We start from the raw sequence: 23199 nt of genomic DNA, 5'->3' as shown, positions 1-23199 counted from the left end.
AGGTGCAGAGAGATGAAACAGGTTGTCCAAGGCCATGTACTGAGGAAGTGACAGAGGGCACTGGACCCTAGGTACCCTGACTCCTAGTTGACCCCGCGTTGGCATGATGTGATTTCTCCAGGGAGAGTCAGAGAACACCCAGCTGATTCCTCCACAAGTGCTGCGGGCTCCAAGTCCAGATCTGTCTCAAGTATGGCAAGGCTAGTGCTACTAGAACCCAAACCAGGTTAAGCACAGAAAGTTCTGGAAAACATCCCACAATTTCTGTGTGGCGGGAAACCCCAACTTCATTCTCCGAGACCCACTCAGAAATTCAAAACTGTTTCCTCACTGTAAGTGTCAGTTGGGATTTTTGGTTGACAAGTTCCATTTAGAAATGAAACCAAGGCTACCTGCCCTGCATAAAGTCAGAAATCTATGAAAATTCATTTAAAGGGCTAGGAAAACCCCCCACTATGCTTTACAATGGTAGGTCAGCATCTTCCATAAAACTTTTTCCCAGTGCCTAGCCCTTGCCGCCTGCATTCCACACGCTTCCTTCCTGTGCATAAGCTACTGAATTAGAGGCTGGGGTAGGGGAGGATTGCCATGAAGACGGATAACAAATGTCCCCATCCCCAAGGCACTCTTCCTCTAGTTAGCAACATAATGCTAGGGCCATGTCAAAAGACGGGGTGCAGTACCTTGCTGAGTTGTTATCAATATCACTTTTTTGTCATCTCATGCCCCTAAAGTGACACCCTCCACATTTGGGGCCAGCCCATGTTGGCCCTCCTCTGAACAGCCAGTTTTAGCTTTTCCTCTGAGACAAACGCATCCCCTCCTTTCTAGTCAGTGGACCTCGGAACATTCTACAGGCAACGCAGATATGATTATTAATCATAGACTTGTTTAGAGACTCAGTGCAACATTTTTTTTTTTTTTTATGGAATGCCAACCAGGAATGAAAAATCAGCCTCTCTTGCTAAACAGTTTGCATTAATGACTTCCATAAGAGCCAATCTATTGATTTTTTTTTTTTTAAACAAAACTCCACTTGTCTCTTTCATCTGGATATATAGCTGGTAGGTGCTGTTGGTAAAGCAACCAATTTGAGAAATAGTTTCCTTCTCACAATTAGAATGAATATATTCTGACAGTTTTTACCAATAATGGTTACAATGTTTGGCACAAGCGCAAAGCACAGACGAAACTTTAAACCCCAGTGGAGTTGGGCACTCTTCTCAATGGAGAGCTGACTGTCAACAGTATGGAGTCTATGTGACAGCAGACGCCACATGTTGGACAGCACAACATTGATTTTGCAGAACATGATGTCGGATTGACGTTATGCCTCGTCTACCAAAGTCTCCTGTTCTATAATGTTATTTTTGGTTTTGTTTAATCAGTCAGATGTAGAGGACTCAGCACGGCTTACTGAAATTATTTATTTATTTATTTATTTATTTATTATTTTGAATATGAAATTTATTGTCAAACTGGTTTCCATACGACACCCAGGGCTCCTCCCAACAGGTGCCCTCCCCCATGCCCATCCCCCCCCTCCCTCCCACCCCCCATCAACTCTCAGTTTATTCTCAGTTTTTAAGAGTCTCTTAGGGTTTGGCTCCCTCCCTCTCTAACTTTTTTTTTTCCCTTCCCTTCCCTTACTGAAATTATTTAAATTAGGATGTAGAAAAGTTAGGTTCTACTCCCAACAATCCCCCTAAGTTGTTATGTAGATTAGGCAAGCCTCACTTTCCTCACCTGTGAAATGGGTAGGGTAAAACCTGGCATATCCATCTGTTGTTTCAAATGACGTAATGCATACATTGCCTATATGCTGTTTCCCTTTGCTGGCTCAGTCATCTTAAAATGAAACTTCCCTACACCGAGCTTAGATTCTCCTCCCCCCGAACCCTATTCCTTTTCCAGCATTCTCAGATCTATCGGTGGTATTACAAATCACTCAGGTGCTCAACCCAGAAACCGGAGTCATCCTTTCCCCCGCATTATGGCTGATCAATATCACATTCTGTTCTGTCTTTTAAGTAAGTGTCAAATGTACTCGCCTCACTGACCAGTCTGGTCCAAGCCTGCTTGTCTTCTCCTTACTCTCTTGCTCTGCCCACCATTGCCTCCTCTGGTCTTTACCCCTTAAAGCAGCCAGAGCCATCCTCTTAACATGTAACCCGCTTGCATCTATAACTCTCCTATTTATACTCTCTGTAACTCTCCAATGGCCGCCCAGGCTCATCAACATGATCTTATTTTGATCTCATTCCACTTCAAACACACTGGCCTCTTCTGCTCCTTGTGTGCTTTTTTCAAGCCTTGGTGGCTTCACAGTATAGTTCCCTCTGCTGGAAAGTTCACAAGCCCATCACTGCCCAGATGGTTCCTACGCACCTGTTAGATTTCAGCACAAATATCAAAAGTCACTTTTGTAGAGACTTCCCTGCTCCCACTCCCATTTCCCAGTAGGTCGGACTCCTGTTACCATTATATTTTGCAGCATTTAACAAAGTTGCAACCTAAACATTTACGTTTATGTGATTGTTTGCATTGTAAGCTCCACGAGGACCACTTTGTTTGCCCCTGTGCCCTCAGTGCCTTGACAAAGTGCTCAACATGTGGCACATATGGAAAGTTAATGGGACGAACACATATGTGAATGAATGGCTGGAGACCAAGCATCCATACAAATTCAAGTTATTTTCATTCTTGTGTCTGTGGGATATTACATTAAGTGGCAAGATGAGACATATCTCATGAGTCAGAAATTTTTTGGTTGTAGGTTAACAGAAACTCGTCTCGAGCTAGTTTGAATATTTAAGGGAAAGTTTATTGGCCTCTGTCACATAACTAACCAAAAGCAATATTGGAGATGGCCTCAGGTATTCAAAAGACAGCAGTTAAACTCTGTCTTTTTCCCACCATTTTTGTCTCTCTCATTCCTCTTTGACTTTACTCTTCAATGCAACTGATTCTCCACTGGGTAGGGCACAAGGCCATGGGGAACCCTCGATTCACAACTTTTTCATTTCTCCTGCCAGGAAAACTCCAGGAAAGCATTCTGATTGACTCTGCCTTGGGTCATAAGCCCATCCCTGGTCACCGTGGCTGTTGTCCCCACCATGGCCAAGAAGATGGAGCCATCATTAATCCATCCCAGAGCTCTTGGGGTGGGGTCTGTTACCAGAAGGGTGGGGATGGCATCTGGCACTGGGGAGAGGTCATGGGTTTGGCAGTTAAAAGTAATAACCGTCATACAGCTCAAATCCCGGGGAATGGAGACCAGTTGATCTGGAGTCTAACGTTCATGATTTAAGCCTCGATTTTTCTGACTCCTGGCACAGCTCAGCATCATCAGAAACCTCAGAGCAGACGTGGCTCTACTTGGGCATAGAGTAGGCAGCCAGCATCTTGAAATTCCACGAAAGGAGTTACTCTTTGGGTTAGGACAAGAGTCCTCAGTGGTTAATTACAATTCAGGAGCTAATATAAAGAGTCAGTCTTAGAATTCATCCTGTCAGCAGCCACCACTAACCTAACTGTTGTTCTCCTTCCTTTCTAGGGAGTTAGTGGTGGAGATCTTTGGCATAAAAAGGCAATGATGATCCTGCCTGGTGATAGTTGAATTAAGAAGTAAGATGTAGAAGATGATATATTCCCACCCATACTCTATAGCCTAATTAAATGTCACCCTCTCTCTGAAGCTTTTCACTGTCCTCCTATAAGGACTAACAGTTAAAGTTCTATTTATAGGATTGTTATGAGACTTTAATGAGTTAATACATATGAAGCACTGGGTACATTGTAAGCATCAATGACTTGTAGCTATGATTCTTGCAGTAGGACAAAAGGGAAAATACAGGCATGGTGGCTACCAAAAACAGATGTCACAGCCTTTCTCTGTCTTGGGTCTGTATATATTTTTCCACTTGATACATGTAACTTTTGCTTTAAGAACTTGCCTGGGAACGACACCATGGACATTTCCGGTTCAAAATAATTGTGCTGGAGCTGGATTATCTCACGCGCAGACTTTTTTTTAGCTGGATTCCTATAATAGCTTTACAAAATTTAGATACCTTTTGTGCTTAAGGGTCATTGGTAGAGCTTGTTTAAAATGTGGTTTTTCCGAGTCTCCTTCTGAGAGATTCTGATTTGGTAGGTCTGGGAGAGGGGTCCAAGAATGTCACTTGTTAACCACAGCTTCATTGTTCTGCGGGGTGGTTTCATGGAGCATGGTTTGAAAAACAGACCCAGAGGAGGGCGCGGTAGGGATGAAGAAAGATGGGGAGATGAGCAGCACTTCCTTTATAGGTGGGATTTCCCAAAGCCCCAGAGTGCTCCCTGCCAAGAAGAGAACTTCATTGTGTTCCTCTCATGTACCAGCCAAGGTGAGTGTCACATATGTATGAATCATCTACTGTGCCTACTTCTCCACTCAACCTGTAGCCATCTGGGCTAGTGACAGGGTCACACCTCTGTCAACCCCCCGATTCAGCACCCATTCATTGTTGAGCTGCCCGTCTGGAAGAAGGGTTGGTAGTGGGTAGAGGCCTGGAGTGTCAGAAGTTCCACAGAATGAAGGTCTTTATGGACATCACGGTGGACGCTCCCCTCAGATCTTTGTCCCCTTGCATAAGAAGATTTCCAGGAAGGTTCAGGAATAGATTTTGAATGGTCAGATGCAATCCCAAAGACCCTGCCTTTGGGCAGGAGTTGGTGTGTATTAAGGCAGCCTATCAGAGGAACATGCATTACCAACTCTTATGCTTCTGTATTAAGCATTATGTCTCATCTTTACAGTCAGATTAATGGAGATTAGTGGTTCCATTTAAGAGTTTAAACATTGCGCTGACCCAAATTGTCGGAGCCATTGTAACATGGTGCTATATGTTTAAGGGCTGGGCCAGCTGGTAGTTGAGTGGGGGAAGGGAATCACATTTTCACAAAGCGATTTCATTAATTGTTTTGCATCAGAAAGCTGGGGTGACTCTTTATACATAATGTATATATGGCATTTCCTCCACTTTCCACACATTTAAATGCCCATCAGCCCAGTCTGGTGATGCTCCTTTGCTAAGAGGGCATTTAATAATCGACGGTCACTCATGCTTGCCTCCCCTTGGCTTCTGTGGGTGGAGCCCAGTCCCTGAAGTCTCAAATGGTTTCATTAATGTCTTTTATCCACTTGAAGGATAAAAATAAATCTCTCAAAAGCTCTTAGAAACCCTATACTCTGTATGTAGGAGGAAAAAAGAGCAGGCTGTTAATTAACAAACTTAAACCATCTCCACAGGAGCACACAGCTGTGATCCAGAGAGCACATGAACCAAACTCAGCCTTCCTGTCTAGTCAGAGTTGCTTGTGTTCATTGGACAGATTAATTAATTGAAAACTCTACGTCTCAGTTCGGGCTGTTATGATAAAATACCATAGACTCGGTGACTTAAACACCAAATGTTTATTTTGTGTGGTTCTGGAGGTTGGATAGTCTAAGACCAAGGTGGGGGCAGATCCTGTGTCTGGTGAGGGCCCACTTCCTGGTTTTCACATGAATGCATATAGTGAGATGGGGAGAGAGGAAGAAAGGAAGGAAGGGAGGGAGGGAAAGAGGGAGGGAGGGAGAGAGAGAGAGAAAGAGAGAGAGGGAAGGAGTGGGGGAGATCTCATGTGCCTTCCTCTTGCTATAAAGGCATTAATCCCATCATGCGGGCCCCACCCTTATGACCTCATCTAATCCTAATTGCCTCTCAAAGGCCCTACCTCCAAAACCCATCACATTGAGGATCATATGCTTGCACACTCGAATTGGGGGTGAGGGACCATAGAACTCTGTGGTTGTTATAAAATTAAAAAGGAAGTCATGTATGAATTTTGCTTTCAAGCAAAGCGGGTCTTCCTTAGTGAGTGTACTCAGGGTTGGCAGGAAAATCTTTTGCATATCCTCAAAGGGGAAGAACTTGGTTGGAAAGAATCGAAACCTGCTGGGAACCAAATCTGGTGAATAAGATGAGTGAAAAGCTGGAGAAGGACACATTTGGCTAAGAGGAGAAAATGGAGTAGTTTCGTTGTGGGGCCAGCTGGAGCTGGACGTTAGCAAGAAAGGAAGCCCCCAAATGCTGGCATAATGGTGGCATCACCAGATACAAAGGTTATCGGCATGGGCAGAAAGGATCAGGATTTGGTGGAAGGAGGGGTGTGTTTGCATGGAAAAGGCTCTGACCATACCCTCTCCCCCAAATCCACTTATGAATAACTGGTCTAAACTGTCAAAGGGATGTCCTGGAATATGAACATTCACTTAATATTCAGAAATTTTTGTTCTAAGAAATTTGCTCTCAACTTACAACCATACATGTATATACGTGACTAGAAGGATTTTTTTTTTTTTCTGAAGTGGCTTCTACTTCATGTTTTTCTAAGAGTATTTATACGTATCTTCACAGTTTCCTCTTTCAAGAAATTCCTCCAAACGCTGCATGTAATGCAAACGGTTATTTGAACCAGAAGAGTATCAACTGATTCCCCTACAAAGGCTGATGATGTCAGTAACACTGGGGAGACAATTGAGTATTATTATTTTGTCATGTTACAGAGGAAGAATCTAAGATACTTACATACATGTTAGAGTTAGGATTTTAACTTTTGGCTGTATGACTTGAAATGTATGCCGATGACAGTAAGATTTCTGTCATTTCCTGCCAATCTGGAGAAAAGGAAGGTGGGATTTCCCTCAAGTCAATCAAACCTGTTGGAGCTGAGCCCTCCCCTTGGCCTGGTTCTTTTAGGGGGCCCAGATGGAGTTCAGAGGTCATCTCTCAGGGGCTTGAACATTCATATATTAGCACAGTGTTGTAAATGTTGGGTTAGAGACAAAACTTCATAAATGCCCAAAGGCCTTGGAATTCTTGCATAGCGCCAGGGACCTGGGGGAGTGGAGCAGTGCTGTTTTCTTACTTCCGTTGGCCATGATTGTTTGACATATATTTGCTGTGAAATATTAAAGTAGAGGTTGGGGGACACCTGGGTGGCTCAGTTGATTAAGCATCCGACTCTTGATTTCAGCTCAGGTCATGATCTCATGGTTCGTGAGTTCAAGCCCCAAGACCGGTTCTGCACTGACAGTGCAGAGCCTGCTTGGGATTCTCTCTCCCTCTCTCTCTGCCCCTCTCCTGCTTGTGCTCTCTCTCATGCACTCTCCCTCTCTCAAAATAAATAAACTAAAAAAAAAAATAAAGTAGAAGTTTGGATTCCCTGTTGTGCTCACTCTTCCTCTCTAACTCTGTGTCCTTCTCATAGGCTGGTCCCTTCCCAGTCTCCCTGACCTGAGGCCCCACCCAAATGCTAAATCTATTCTATGAGGTTACTGATTCATAATTGAACGTAGGGAACATTCCATTGTCTTCTCTACTCTGTTTCCTTCTTTAAGTAAGCCAATGAGCTCACTCCTTCCAGGATTTAAGTTTCCTTAATTGGAGATCTTCTAAGGCTTTGCTACTTAATGGTGTAGTCAAGGGACCAGCTGGAACCATCAGCATCAGCCACCTGGGAACTTGGAAGGCAGCATCTTAGGCTCTGCCCCAGACCTACTGAGTCAGAAGATACATTTTAACAAGACCTCCCCAGGTGACTTAAAATTTGAGAAGCAATGCTCTAATGAACCCACAAAGCCCTTCTGCGCAGGTAGAGGTAAGGTTACCTCTGGTACAGGAGACACCCTCTGGGGGTCTGTGGTTGGTCTGGAATGAAAGGCCTGGAAGAGAGGGAGAGTTTGTGTGGGAAGACCTGAGATTTCCTAGTTCCTGCTCCATTCCTTCCTTCCTCGGTTTCCCTTAGAGTCAACATCACCCAGATGAACTCTTAGGATATTGTCTAATAGGCCCCAGGCCAAGGGAAAGAAAAAAGAACTGTTTTCTTATAATCTCGCATTCTTAGGAGGGGAAGAGGTTCCTCTGTCTCCTCTCTTGAGCAGGAGTCGCTTCTACAGCATCTCAGATCCACAATGACCTGCCCTTTCTCAAATACTTCCGATGTTGGGGATTTCACTGCTTCCTGGGCACTTTTATTTCCCAGCACACGTTTGTCAGGTGCCCTCTGGGGGTCAGGCTGTTGTTAGGGCACAGAGACAATCTGTCGGTCTGTTCCTGTCCTCAGGTGGTTAAGAGTTTGTAACTTCAGCTCCATAAAACGTATCATATTCTTTTGAAGTCTTCCCCAGGCCAATTAAACCTATTATGGTGATGAAATGTATACATGTATATGTATACATGTATATATAGATGTATATAGTATATATATAGTGTATATATGGAGTGTGTGTGTGTGTGTGTGTGTGTGTGTAAATATATACGTTTTGGAATTTGTGTTTTCGTGGATCCCTATGAGTCTCAATTGCTACATCTGTACTAGTATTATTTTGCTGGTTGCAATAGCACAACTCTCGTTAGCTTTAGCAAAAGGGAAGATTTATTGACCCATGGAGTCAAAGGCATGGTTGAACGGGCACACTGCAGTGAAGCAGCTAGGGTTTGGAACTATTGCAACAAAGACCAGAAACTCAGGAGGTCCCCTTTGCCTCTTTCTGCTTGCCCTGTTGACTTTAGTCTCTCTCTGCACGTAATTTTATCAGAATATGACTACATTTTATAGCTTTAAGGGCTTCTGTTTTCATTTTTATTTTTATTTAATGTTTATTCATGATTGAGACACAGAGCATGAGCAGGGGAGGGGCAGAAAGAGAGGGAGACCAGGAATCCGAAGCAGGCTCCAGGCTCTGAGCTGTCAGCACAGAGCCCGATGTGGGGCTGGAACTCACAGACTGCGAGATCACGACCTGAGTCAAAGTCGGATGCTCAACCAACTGAGCCACCCAAGCACCCTATAACTTTAAAGGCTTCTAAGGATTTAATTAAGGTTAAATGAAGTCATTAGGGTGGGGCCCTGATCTGATAGGATTCGTGTCCTTCTAAGAAGAGCTAGCAGGGAGCTCAATTTCTCTATCTCCAAGCCTGCACAGGGGAAAGGCCATGTGAGGACACAGCCAGAAGCCGGCCATCTGCAAGCCAGGAAGAGAGACTCCCCAGAAACCCACTAGGCTGGCATCCTGATCTTAGACTTCCAGCCTGTAGAACCAAGAAAGTAAATTTCTGTTGCTTAGGTCCCCCAGCCTGTGGTGTTCTATTAAAGCACTCTAAGCAGACTAACATAGTATGCGTTTCCCTAATGAGGAATGATGTGGAACTTTTTTTCATGTGCTTATTAGCCGTTGGTGTACTTTCCTTGGAGAAATGCCAGTTCAAGTCCTCTGCTCATTTTGAAATTGGGTTGTAGTTGCATGGTAGGAGCTATCGCTTTTTGTTCATTTCATGCTTTCTTGTCCTTTCATGATAGATATTCTTTCTTCCTCACCCCCAACTCCAGTCCATCACTGGCTGTTACTGCCACGCTCGAATGCGTCCTCACTGTTGTCATCTGGGATACAATCTTCCCTCTTTTTCTCCTCTTGCCGGTTCTCTCTCCACCCGAGTCCAGTCTCCATGCCACAAACAGAATATAAAATCTGTCATGTCACCGCCCTGCCACCGCCATGCTCAAAACCATTCAGTCCACCTTTAATTCCTTGTAATGAATTTAAATTCCCTTACATGGTTTTAACGCCCTCCATAGTCTGCCTCCTATCTACCCTTACCCCTCTGGCCTTATTTCTTGCTATGCTAAAAATCTAGAACATCTCTTTCTCTGTCTCTCAGGTTTCCTTGGGGGTGCATTTCAAAGTCAGTTTAGAGGTCAGCGCACTTCACATTAACCATCCCAGCATGCAAATATTAACATCTGTTATTTGTTCTGGAAGCATTGAGGGTCTCCCATGGGGCTAGGTGACAGGGTCACAGAGATATATGCAACTCAGGCAGGCTTTGAGGGGCTCCAGTCAGTTGGGGAGGGGGATTATGAAGAAGCAATTACTAACCAACAAGCTAAGTGCTGTGACAGAAATATGAAGAGGTGTCGATGAGATCGGAGAAGGTGAAGAATGGCTTCCTGATGGAAGTAAAGCCTGCCCTGAATTTCAGCGGTTAAGTAGGAGCTGGCCCCCCGCAAAGGCGGTTGGGATGTGGATTTCCTGGTGGAGAGAGCAGCCAGAGCAAAGGTCCTGAGGTGAGTTTACTCAACTGAAACATGGAGATCATAGTTCATAGCTTTGTCTCAAGGACTTTATGAGGTAACAAATGAGACATAAGGTTGTATTGTATGGGAGGCACTTACACTAAAAAAACCTTATTCATTGTTTATCTGAAACTCGAATTTCCGTGGGCATCTTGCGTTTTTATTTGCTAAATCTGGCAATCTCAATGTGATAACACTTACCACAACATCCAAAAAATTTATGTTAAATTTAATTTTAAGCTGTTTACCTGGAATGAGAGAAGAGGAGTAAAACCTAAATGTAGGATGACTAATAAAGTATAATAAAGAATTTAGTTCTTTGAAATTGAAGTCATCGAAAATTTCCCTTTCAGGGGCACCTGGGTGGCTCAATTGGTTAAGTGTCCAACTTCGGCTCAGGTCATGATCTTGTGGTTCATGAGTTCGGGCCCCATGTCAGGCTCTGTGCTAACAGCTTGGAGCCTGGAGCCTGCTTTGGATTCTGTGACTCCCTCTCTCTCTGCCCCTCCCCCACTCACTCTCTGTCCCTCAAAATAAATAAATAAATAAATAAATAAATAAATAAATAAATAAAATAAATGTTAAAAAAGAAATTTCCCTGCCAGGAGTAAGGGCATATTCTGCCAAGTGCAAACGTGTTTAGATAGGTCCTCCTTCATGGTTACAAATACTCTTGGAACAATGCTGAGGGGCTCCCGGGTGGTGGGGGTCCTTTGAGGTGAGCAGTGGGCATGGTTCTGGGGTAAGAGGACCAGAAGGGTAATACTAGGCACAGTTTTGCTCCAGGGCGTTGAATGTAAACATTCTTCCTTTCTCAGTCTTCTTTGTAGTCGGAGGAGTTCTGAAAATCCAGTGACCTCTTAGAGAAAAAATTTAGCACTGAAGTGCCTCAAGAACCACAAGGCTTAGTTCCCCACCCCGGCTCCCATCTGGGCCTTCTCGGAAGCATGAGTCACCTCCCCCCAGTCTTCCGGACACCCCAAGGGCCCAGCTTCCAGGACCACACTTCCTGACCTGCTGTAGGAGGGGAGTCAGGGAGCTTCCAGCCCTAGGTGATATGGCTGTGTCTAGATGTGCTTAACAAATTGCCTGTTCACTCAATTACATTTTATTTAATCATCTGTAATCATATAAATTATGCCTGATGGTAGTAAATGTTCGTGTCAGTTCCTAATTACAGATTGATTAATTGGCTGGGGTGATCTGTATTCCTACTTATATAAGAATATATGAAGGTGATGATAAATGAAAGCTGGTGGTACTGAGCCCAGGAACATGGAACATTTCCAACTGCATCCTACTTTTGGGGGTGGGAAAGCCATTCTCCCTTCCCTGACCTGTTCTCATCAGACGCCTCCAGGAGGGTTTATCTTCTATTGGTTTGTTGATGTCGGCAATATCTGAGTCAAGAAGTACTTATTATTATTTAGTTAGCGTATGCGTGTGTGTAAAATTTTTGCCACGCCACGCTTTCCTTTTTGGCTGTTGGCAGATGAGAATAATGACAAGCTCATTAGGTTCAGTTGGGCTCATTACAGCCTGCTGGGCCCAGAAAGTTCCCAGGGTTGGATTTGGCCTGGAGAGCAGGAAGCCAGAGAATGAGGAGATGGCGTGACTCTATCAGCGTCTATGGAACAATTCCCTATTAGGTAATGTTGTCTTTTTGTTTCCTTGCAAGTTTCAATGTCAAATGGCTCAGATGTACCTGATGGTTTTTCTCTAGTAACAACAGCCCTTTGTGGTGTCTTCAAGGCAACTTGCCTGGGATGTGTAATTATTAATTCTCAGCTTTTGAGAATATAATCTAATTAGAATGCAGCCTGCTTCCATCATCCTTGCCCCCTCCTCCCACTCATACCTGAGGCTAAAGGTAAAGATGAGGCAACATGGGGTAAGACGTGGACCCTGGCTTTAAGGAAGGGACTTGAGACTTCATTCCAGGTTCCTTGCCTCCTGAGAAGTAATGGACAGTAATGGGAGACACTCGTGGGCTTTTCTGCCATTCTTTCTCCTACATCCTGCAGACACAGCATCCCAGGGGGTTGCTAACCGGAGAAGACCTCAGCTCACCTCTCTCCTTAACAAATGAGCTACAGTAGGAGCTCCTTCCACTTACTTTATTAGCTGAAGTTCCCCAGCTGGTTTTTTCCTCAGATCCTGTTGGCCACGATTAGCTCCCAAGTCCACCCTACATCAATCATTGTCAAGGGGACCGACATACAGCTGTGATTGGCTTAGACCGGTCATGATTGACTCCCTAGTGGTCCTTGGAAGAGGGCCACCTTTCCTGAATATGTGGCCTGGTGGAGGGTAGTCTTACCTGACGGTGACACTTGAACAAAATTGAGGGTCTATCAGTTACCAAGAAGTAAGAGAATATGGGAGTGTGTGTGTGTGTGTGTGTGTGCGCAGTTAGGGACAATTGTTGTTTGTTGAGTTGGCAGCTGATAGTGTCTGCTCTGGGGAAATCACAGCAATCCTGAAATGCAGGAACCATGCATGAATATCTCATATCAGATCCACAGAAATGAAGATTCAAGTGACTCGGAAGAAAAACATAATAAACAAGGCATATCCTTCCATGTGACTTAGCTTTTACTTAGCTCTTCTCATTTTGCTTTCATAATAACACCTTGCAGTTATAGATGGCTTTCACAGTTTTATTCCGTGCATCGCCTGCAGCTGTCAAATAGCTCATCTATTAAAGACGCCATGAGAATGTCGGAGGACATGGTTAGTAGCCTCCTCAGCATCCATTCTCCCAGGGTTCAGACTGAACCCTGATGAATGCCATCCCAGCTTCAGAGGAGGATCTTCACGATTCTGAGCCAGTTGGGGTCCGGCAGCCTCCTGGCAGTGGCTTTGGGGGAAGGAACAAGGCAGCACGTGATCACCTCCACTGTTGCTGGCAGTCATCGTGGGGGAGCAAGTGTGACACTGAATATGACAGGGCCAGGAGAGGGAAAGAATCTAGGGACTCGGCGGTCTCACTGAGCCAAACCAGGAGCTCTGCCTTTGACCTGCTGAGTAGGATGGCAACTTTCCTTATGACTTAAACCAACGTGTACCGAAGTTTTTGTTTGCCTGCAGTTGAAAGCGCCCTCTTGACTGAAACAGGCATCCGTTATTATTTTCTTTTACAAACAAAGAAACTGAACAAGTCCAAGTGAGCTGCCTTAGGTCCTACAGCCAAGAGAGGGGTGGAAGAATTAGAAGTCCAATCTTCTGACCCTGAGGTGGCTTTTTTCTTCCCACTGAATTCTCTCCCGTATTGAGGGACTGTTTCCCAGGGATCAGAAGTATCTTGAGCTGATCTGGGGAGGCTAAGGGGAAGGGTGAAATGTTTCCTAGGAGTCCCAGCAGGGTCAGGCTGAGAAATCCAACTCCCCCTGGGATGGCTGCTGGCTGCCATCTGGATGAGCTCATTATTACCCTGCCCTTTCTTTGTTTAACTGGCTCCATAGTGGGAACAATGGATTCCAATGAATTGTGCTGGGAAACAATATCTTTTGCTTCCTGGGGGGCAATTTACAAGACAAAGGATGAGAATGCCCCCACCAAGAAAGAAGGGCAGGGTGGAGAAGGGGACTAGACTCTTGAGCCATGGCAACAGTGCCTCTGAGGCTGGTCATGGGGAAAGGTCAGGCTTGTGGAGACAAAGTGGCTAGAGCCACGGCTGGCTCCTGTCCTGAGAGGCCAAAGCTCCACACGAGAACTGGTGGATTCCCTGGTGCGGAGAAGTTGGTATTTGATGCAAGCCCAGTCACAGCCTGAGTGATTCTCCAGGGAGCTCTGGAGCTGAGATCTCCCCTCAGAGTTGTCCGGCACTGGGTGTTTCATAGCCTGGCCTTTATAGTTTTGCCTTCATTAGTCGCTGGCTATGAAATGCCCCTGGAAGGGCATGACTTTGAGCAAGGCGGCTCTCTGCAGCTGAGGTAGTCCTGAAGGGGCAGACAGCTGAGGGCTGACCACTGACCGCACTCCTGGGCAGCTAGGCCACCAGTCCTTCTGGAAGAGAGACCAGGTGGTGCACCTGTGTGTCTATCCCACCTGTCCCCACTGACTACCCACTGAGACTCTCCCATCTTTGAATTCTTCTCTGGAGACCAGGACTCCGCTGTCTCTTCCGTCTATGAGGATGCCGCAGGAGAGGGAGCCCTTTGAACAGGGAGACTGTGTTGTAGCATCTCAGAATATGTTCATGCCCGCTGTGAGCCCAGCTGGTGTCCAGTAACTAACAGCCAAACCTTAAAGGCTTGGGGACCACCTTGCAGCTTCAGAAGGAGGTCCTATCAATGGGGAAGCAGCTCTGGGCTTTTCAGGTGGATGGTCAGAACGAGGGTTGACTAGCCCCAGCCTGGGATGTCCGTGGCAAAGCCTACTTTTGTCTCTTTTTCCTCGTCTGTAAAATTCAGAAAATCTCTCCTTTCCTGCCCCTCATGTAAGACAAGCGTGAAGGTAACTATTGCAATGCATACAAAAACACGTATGAGAACAACAAATTAAAAGTCTATGGAATTGTGGACAGTGCCACTGTCTTGTTTGTTGTCAATGGAAATGGCTGATGGACCGTGTGAAAGCCATGCCCCGCATGCCATGGCCCTGTCCTAGCAAAGACAGAGGTGAAATGCAGTGCATTTGGGCTCAGGGGGGATGACCTTCCCTGCGCACCAATCCCCCTGGAGAGCCCTGTGCCTTCTTCCCTAGAGGGCAGCTGAGCTCTGACTTCCCTGTGGCTCAGGGCTGGGTGCTTCTCTGACCTGCTTGCCTGTGTTTCCTCCTTGCGCACTTATTAACGTGGTCTTCCAGAAGCCTCAGGTTATGTGTAACCCTGGTGAGAACGTCAAAACTTGGATGGCGGGGACTGTCTTTGTTCTCGGTCCTGTCTAAAGCCTGCCTAACCAGGGCTGGACACACAGGGCTTTGGGTAGCCAGGTTCTCTGCCTGCAGCCACAGTCGAGAGGAGGTGGGGGGGAGAGCCTGGGCACGGGGTCAAAGCTGTTCCTCAGCAGTTCAGGGACTTACGGACTAATAGGCTGTCAGCCCTGGGAGAGACTGCAGTGGTCATTTGTCGTACTTCCTGCCACTTTTCCTCCCTCTTCCACGAATCTGATATTTAGCACATATTTTTGGGGTACCTGAAACATGCCAGGCCCTGTGCTGGGGGTGGCAGGAGATATAGTAGCAGTGAACAAAACAGAGTAAAACTCCGGGCCCTGTGGAACTTACATGCTGGTTGGGGGTCGGGAGCACATAATAAACAAACCAGGTGTGAAATATATATTGTATCAGATGGTGACGGAAACGCAAAAATATCAAGCAGGGAAGGGGAACAGGTAATGCCAGAGATGGAGAGGAGGAAGGGGGTGCCATTTCAAACAAGGTGGTCAAGGAAGGCTCCTCTGGGAAAGTGCCTTTTGAACAGAAATATGGAACAAATGAAGGAGCAGCCATGTGGATATGGGAAGGGAGAGCATTCATTCCTGGGGGAAGGGGTGCATGTGCAAGCATGTCCAAAGGCCCTGAGGTGGGCCTTTGCCTGGTAGTTTTGAGGTACGGCAAGGAGACTGAGGGCTGGAGCAGGGTGGAGGTGGGGGAACAATGGTAGGTAGCAGAGGATCAGAGAGATAGTGGGGCGGGACTGCGCACACCAGAAAGGGCCTTGCAGGCCTTCGCGAGCACCCCGGCTTTTACTGTGTGAAACCTGCCCCTGCAGGTTTCTGAGCGGAGGAGTGACACAATCTGGTTTAAGTTTAAAAGGGTCCCTCTGGCTGGTGAGTGAATAGATAGTAGGAGGCAAAGGATGGAAGCAGGGAGATCTGCTCCTGGGGATTACTACAGGAGTCTGTGGTCCGTGACCTGTGGTAAGAGGTAAGAGGTTACCTGTTGTAAGAGGTGAGGGTAGCCCAGGCCAAGCCGGTAGCAGTGGAGGTGCTGAGAAGTGGTTGACCTCTGGAAGCATCCTGAAGGCGATGGCACGTTGATGACAGATAAGGAGACTGGCCCAAAGAGTAATGTGGACCCAAAAGGAGATGTCTGCCTGAGGTTGTGCAGTTAAGTGACAGCAGGACCAGAATTGGCTGAATGACACTGACCTCTGTGTCTGAACCGTGATTCTGGTGTGTTTGATGTGCCTGTCGGCTCATGGGCATGTGCCTGCGTGTATCCTTGTGTCCGTGCAGGGGGCAGGTGGAGCTGGCCAGACCAGGTGAAGGCAGCCAGCGGTGGGGAGGGGGGGTGTCTACATCTTAGCCTGCTGCCTCTCCCCACAGCCGGCTTGCTCTCGCCTCCTGGCACCTTCCACTGGCTCCCTGGGCGCCTGGGCCCGCTGCTCCCTCCGATCTGGCTTTCGTGAAGCAGCCCTTCCTGTGTCTGCTGTCACCATGGAGAGGAAAGACTGAACCCTGAGGGCATCATGCTGATGACTTTTTTTCTACGTGTAATTTTCTCAGTCCAGGTCCCAGCTGACCAGCTCGGTGGCTGGGCATACCTCTGTGGCTTGGAGGAGGGATGGGGACGTGATGGGCGGCAGATGGGATCGGCAGGAAAGGACCTGGTGAAAGGTCTTTGTGTGGAGGTGGAAGTGGACACTTTACCATCACTTGGGAGAAACACCCTTGACACTAGAAAAGGAATTCCTACTGGAATACTGAAAAGACCACGCCAGGGCAGTCCCTGAGGCCCAGGATTCCTTCTCGAGGTTTTATGGGTGGGCCTCCCTTAGTTCTGGCAGCCGTTACGTGAGCTACAGGAAATGCTTCCCTTGATTAGCTGTTCTTGACGTTTCATCCAGGAACTTATATGGCCTTATGCAGGGAAGTCCTTCCATGTCTAACGTGAACTTCATCTTGGCCCATAGGTTGCACAAAGATGCAACTCTCAGTTCCCGTTATCATCCACCCACCAACTTAAAAATGAAACGCAGCCTCTGATATGGCTGTCTAGAGAGTGACTCTTTGTGTTTTGGGAAGTTTGCCTCCCATGATTCTGTAGTGCCCGTGCCACGCCTGTATGGACACCCGCCCTTGTCTCCAGCACCCGTGAAGCCAGGATCCTACCATCCAGACATCTGTTCCCCCAACTAGCCCTCCAGCACGACCGATGGGACTTTCTGAAAATCCTACCAACTATTGGCTGTAAGTGTTTCTACAGAGATTTGAATATAGAAGTTGCTCCACTGAACTGGATGAATGGCTGGCTTAAATTGGGGGATGCTGGATTAGTGACTCGCCCTTTCAGCAGGAGGAGTCTGAGATCTGATGACAAACTCTTGGTTAAAGTGACTGAATGATGACAGGATCGGCATTTACAAGTGCAGCCACCGCACAGGGCTCCTTATTCAGCAGAATCAGTCATCACTACGTCCCAAAGTGGTGTTCGCATGGCTGCTGGCCAAGGCGTGGGCAGGGCCTCCTTTGTGTGAGCTGAGCGTCTATGCGTCCTTTCCTTACAACTACCCGTGGCACTCAAGACCCACCTCAGTCTGGCCCCAACCTCCCCTGGCTGCATGATGCTGTTGCTGCTTCTCTCCACACCTGTCCTTATCCTCCCCACCCGACACTCCAGCTGCTGCCTTTCCTCTCCCCGCTGCTCTCTGCCCGCCAGTCACCCAGCCCCTGGCACTGGACCTGCTTACCCGGTGACCACCTGCCTCTGCATCCAGCAGGACTTCCTTCCCATGCTGGCAGCCGGATCTGCTCCCAACACTTCCACTTCCTGGCCTCCTCTCCTGCCGCATTTCTCCTTCCGTGTCCAGTGAGGCACGAGGTCCAGGTCTCTCGAGGGCTTCCTTTTCCAGGAAGATGGTCCTTATCACAAGGTGAGCTCGTCTTTCTCTCCACCTAACTCTCTCACTCTCTCTAACTTTTGTTTGGGCTGAATCCCATGCTGTCTAGTGACCTCTTTGATACTTCATTGTCCTTTTGCATGACACTTTCTATGGACTGAATTGTGTCACCTCCAAATACATACATTGAAGCCCTAATCCCAGTGTGCTTGGATTTGGAGGTCGGGCTTTTAGGATGTAATTAAGATTAAATGAGGCCATAAGGCTGGGGCCCTAACCTGATAAGATTGGTAACCTTACAAGAGGAAGAGAGAGGGAGCTCTGTGTGCACACGGGCACAGAGGAAAGGCCATGTGAGCACACAATGAGATCGTGGCTGTCTACAAGCTGGGGAGACAGTCCGCACCACAACCTGACCACACTGGTACCCCGATCTTGGGCTTCTGCCTCCAGAACTGTGAGAAAATCAAGTTTGTTGTTTAAGCACCCCCGTCTATGGTATCTTGTTAAGGCAGCCCGAGCTGACTAAGACAACGCCTTCTAGCACATCTGTCTATGACTGGTCGGCCCAGGAAACTCTGAGCTCCAAAGCCCCCCCTTTTTTTTTTAACTTTTTAGGTTGAAGCTTCAATATGCCTAAACAATGGTACCTGTTATCATTCACATGCAGCTTGCTGGATGTGGACAAGCTGAGCACAGTCATGTGACCAACGTGCGTCCTCCTGGTCAAGAAATAGCACACGGCCGGCCCCTCTGAGGTCTCCTTCGTGCAGCCTTCCAGCTTCTGCCAGTCCCCAGGGGAGCCACAATTCCGACCCCCACGCGTAGATGACTTGCCCGGCTTTGTGCTATTTGGACCTAGAATCCCCTGCATGCACTCTTTCGTGCCTGGCTTTTTGTTGTTGTTGTTGTTCAGCATTCTGCTTGTGAAATTCATCCCTATTGTTGTGTGTGATTGTGGATTATTCATTCACATTGTTGTCCAGTAGTCCGCTGCGGGAATATGCCACAATTTCTTTGTTTGTGAACTCTACTGCTGATGGGCATTTGGGGAGTGCCTGGTTGTAGCCGTTGCAAATGGTGCTGCTATGAACATTCTAGTATGTGTTTTTTCCGTGCGCGTAGGTAAGTTTTTCTGCAGGGTCTGTGCCTCAGAGTGGAATAGCTCAGTCACAGGACAGACTTGTGGTTTTGTGGCACAGTTTGCCGAAGCAACCGAGTTATTTTGCACTCTTACCAGTCAAGTGTGGGAAGAACTATTTTTTAATTCTCGTGTATGCCTCTGGCATGGGGAGGAGTAGACACGGGGTATTTAAGAAATGCTTGCCGGATGAGGGGCGCCTGGGTGGCGCAGTCGGTTAAGCGTCCGACTTCAGCCAGGTCACGATCTCGCGGTCAGTGAGTTCGAGCCCCGCGTCAGGCTCTGGGCTGATGGCTCAGAGCCTGGAGCCTGTTTCCGATTCTGGGTCTCCCTCTCTCTCTGCCCCTCCCCCGTTCATGCTATGTCTCTCTCTGTCCCAAAAATAAATAAAAAACGTTGAAAAAAAAAATTTTAAAAAAAATAAAAAAAAAAAAGAAATGCTTGCCGGATGAGGAGAGAGAAGGATTTTCTTGGTGTTTAGGCAACGGTGGACCTAGGAGAACATGGATGAATGCAATAGGTAGGGTTAATCAGGACCTTAGTTAGCAATCGGTGTCACAATGTTCAGAAAGCCTCCTTAGCCATTGAAAAATTGGTCTGTATGTGTGTGAGAGTCCTGGTTGGGGAGGCAGAGGCTCCACCACTAACTCCTGGGTTTCCTGATTACTTCTTGAGTATTTACAACGGACATTCATTTGGAGAAGTTGCCTGGCACTACAATGATGCAGAAGCTGGCTCTTTCCTCTTGTCAGATATTTCCACAGGGTAAGCCAGCAAGCTTGAAGGAAGTTAGGGGTGAGGAAGAATCCGTCGCACAGCTTTGGAGCCATGTTCAGAGGATGACCGATAAAGTTGAGATGGAGAGGGGGTCTACTCCGTTAGAGGGCTGCCCCGGGAAGGGGAGAAGTGGCAGACAGGAGGGGGGCCCATGGCCTCAGGCAACTCTGAACACTGCGTTCTCTACATAAATGATGTGCGCTTCAGCAAAGTCCCCAGAACTCGGGAGAGAGAGGTGATATGGTCAGTGGCCAGAGCAATCAGTTCAATCAAAGAATACGAAGGTCTCGCAAAGAACTTCAGAGGATTTCGAATTCCCCTATTGCTGGAAGAAGGAGACTCCCAGCATCTCAGCCCCCTTCTTGGGATACATACCAGACTCGGTGTGCCTTTTACAATCTGGAGGCCAGGAGAAGGGACCGGAAGCACAGATACTGTCTGTCTAACACAGAGCACAGTGGCATCAGCACTTCCTTGATAGGGAATTTAAATCCACACAAAGATTTTAATTTGCTTTATTTTTGCAGCAACTATATTACATTGTTAATTCACACTGAGTGTGTGGTGAACTGAAAAAACAGTCCACCCCTTATCTTCTCAATATAAACTGCTGCTTTATTCTGTTCGGGCTGCTGAAATGAACTACCATAGACTGGATGGATTACACAAGTATTTACTTGAAGTCCAAGATCAAGGCACTGGCAGATTCGAGGTCTGGAAGACGTGGCTCTTGGTTCATAGACGGCTATCTTCTGGCTGTCTCCCTGCATGGTGGAAGGCAGTGAGAGAGCTCTCTGTGCTCCTTTTCATCAGGGCGCTAATCTATTCAGGAGGGTTCCACCCTCATGACCTGATCACCTCCCAAAGACCCACTTCCAAATACCATCACATTACGGATTAAGCTTCCAACATATGGATTTTGGAGGGACACAAACATCCAGTCCATTACAGCTGCTATCTAGCTTTCCCAGTTGGCTTGTGTGCAACTGCCATTGTTATTTTTAGCTTAATGGCAATACTTTACATTTCATCTTTTCTTGATTTCATCTTGAAGATTTTAGCTTGGGGCCTCAGTGTGACCTTCAGAGTAGGTTACCTAAGCGAAGGTAATTCCTGCTTATACTTTAGAACTCTGCTCAAATGTCCCTTCCCCCAGAAGATTTTCCTTGCACCTCCAGATTAGGTTAAGACTCCCAGCCCATGCTTTTATTGTACCTTGGACATCTCCTTTGGTCCCTTATCACAACCGTCTGTCTGTAATTTATTGAGCAATGTGTTTGGTTTTTGATTCTTGTTGTAGACTCTCAACCCCCTTGAGGGCCTCTTTATCCCCAGGGCTTAGCAAAGTGCTTGACTTATAGTGTGTCTTCATTAACATGGAAGGGAGGGAGGGATGGAGGGAGGGAAGAAGGAAAGGAAGGAAGGAAGGAAGGAAGGAAGGAAGGAAGGAAGGAAGGAAGGATGGAAGGATGGTAGGAAGGAAGGAAGGAAGGAAGGAAGGAAGGAAGGAAGGAAGGAAAGCTGTCCTAAAAGAATCCATGATATTTATCCAGTTATGTCCTCCCCCTACTCTGCAGAAGAAAGCCTTATGAGATGATCTCTCCAGCCTGATTATAAGCAGCATGAGGGACCCTCCCACCAAGAAGTTAGTGCTTTTCTTTAAATTAAAGCTCCTTCAATACGCTAACCAGTGTTTTGTTCTCAGTGGCACTGTCTCACCAGAAATAGTCCAGGCTCTGCATGCGAAGAGCCTTTGGTACTCATCCCGGTGTCCAACTCCTTTCTTGCCTCTTCCACTAGTGCACCTGGGGCTGGGAAGGGGGGCTGGGAAGCCACCTCCACTCTAGCTCTGCTGATGCCAGAGGAACTCTCCTCACCACCCAAGGGTCTACCAAGGGTCCGTAGTGACATGTCCTTTGTGTACCACCTGCCTTCCCAGCAACAGGGTGACAGTCCTTGGCTGCAGAGGTTTGGCTGGGAGGTTCTTCTGGAACAAGCAGGGCGGTTGGTGGGCGGCACGTTCAGCTGCCACAATGCTTTGTGCCATAGAAGGGGCGTGGCCCCCACCCAGGTCTCTGGTATGTGGTGGTGGGGCTGGGGATAGAGATGTGCCTCCTTATCTAAACTTCCTCCTCCTTCTTCTGGTGCCCCAGACCTCTCCCTTTCATTAGTTTTTCTCAGCCTTCCAATCACTCCCATTGCTTGTGAATCTACTTCCTGGTTCTACAGAAATAGCCTTGATTTGATCGTATCAGTCTTTCTGAAAGATGACCTCAACCACCTCCATTTTGACGTCAGTCTGTTACTTTCTAATTGATGAGGTTCCTTCCAGCTTATCTCTTCACTCAGGCCAAAGACCCAGCAGGCAAAGTGTCTGTGATGGGAACCGGAACTACCCCCTCAAGCAATAAGGGCTGTCCTGAAGCCAGCAAGACCCGGAAGTTGACCACAGACAATGATCCGTCTGACTTTACCACCTGCCTGTGCGTGCCCACTGACCTTTGTCCTGCATTCTCTTTACATAAACCTGGAAGTATTTCAGCGCTTGGGACACGGCCTTTGGGACGCTAGTCTGCTGTCTTCCCGTTGGTCTCACTGAAATAAATTCCTATTTCTCCTCCACTGGTTTCTCTGCCCTTGGCTTTCGTCAGTGGCAAGTGGCCGAACCTGGTCTGTTTGGGACCCCCGGATTCTGGCGCTCTTGCACCTGGGGGCCCCAGTTACGCCTTCTCGGTCTTGCCAGTTTGGTAGTCGTGGGGGTTGGATGCCAACCTCTGCTGCCAGGTTTACTGTTGCTCTGCAGAGACTTGGGGCGTTTTCTAGTCTTAGCGTCTGCTGGATACTCCCGAGGGCGGGAAGATCGGAACCTGAAGTGGTGAGGGATGAAATGATGCGCGTTGTTATAGGTGGAGTTTTGTCCCCTAAAAAGATATGTTGAAATCCTCATCCCTAGTATTTATGCATGCAACCTTACTTAGAAATAAAGTCTTTGCAAATGTAACCAAGTTAAGATAAGGTCATTAGGGTGGGTTTTAATCGGATAGGACCGGTGTCCTTATATGAAGAGGACAGCACAGTAGGGGAGGAAAACATTTTTTTCCCCTCTACCCATTTTAGGGTCTTTTCCTGGTGCCCAGTAAACTAGCCTGAGAAAAGATTATCAAGAGAAAGGAAAACGTAAGTTTATTAACACGTGCAGGGTATATACACGGGGGAGCACCCAGCCATGAGTAGCTCAAGAGGGGGCTCAGAACGTGGGCTTATATTGCGTCTTTACAAAAGAACTGTAACTTTTTAGAGATGTGGCAAGACAGAGGAAAAGGGCTTTGAGCTTTAG

The sequence above is a fragment of the Neofelis nebulosa genome, chromosome 11, assembly GCF_028018385.1.
Source record: "Neofelis nebulosa isolate mNeoNeb1 chromosome 11, mNeoNeb1.pri, whole genome shotgun sequence".
NCBI classification, from domain to species: domain Eukaryota; kingdom Metazoa; phylum Chordata; class Mammalia; order Carnivora; family Felidae; genus Neofelis; species Neofelis nebulosa.
This window is presented reverse-complemented; position numbering follows the sequence as displayed.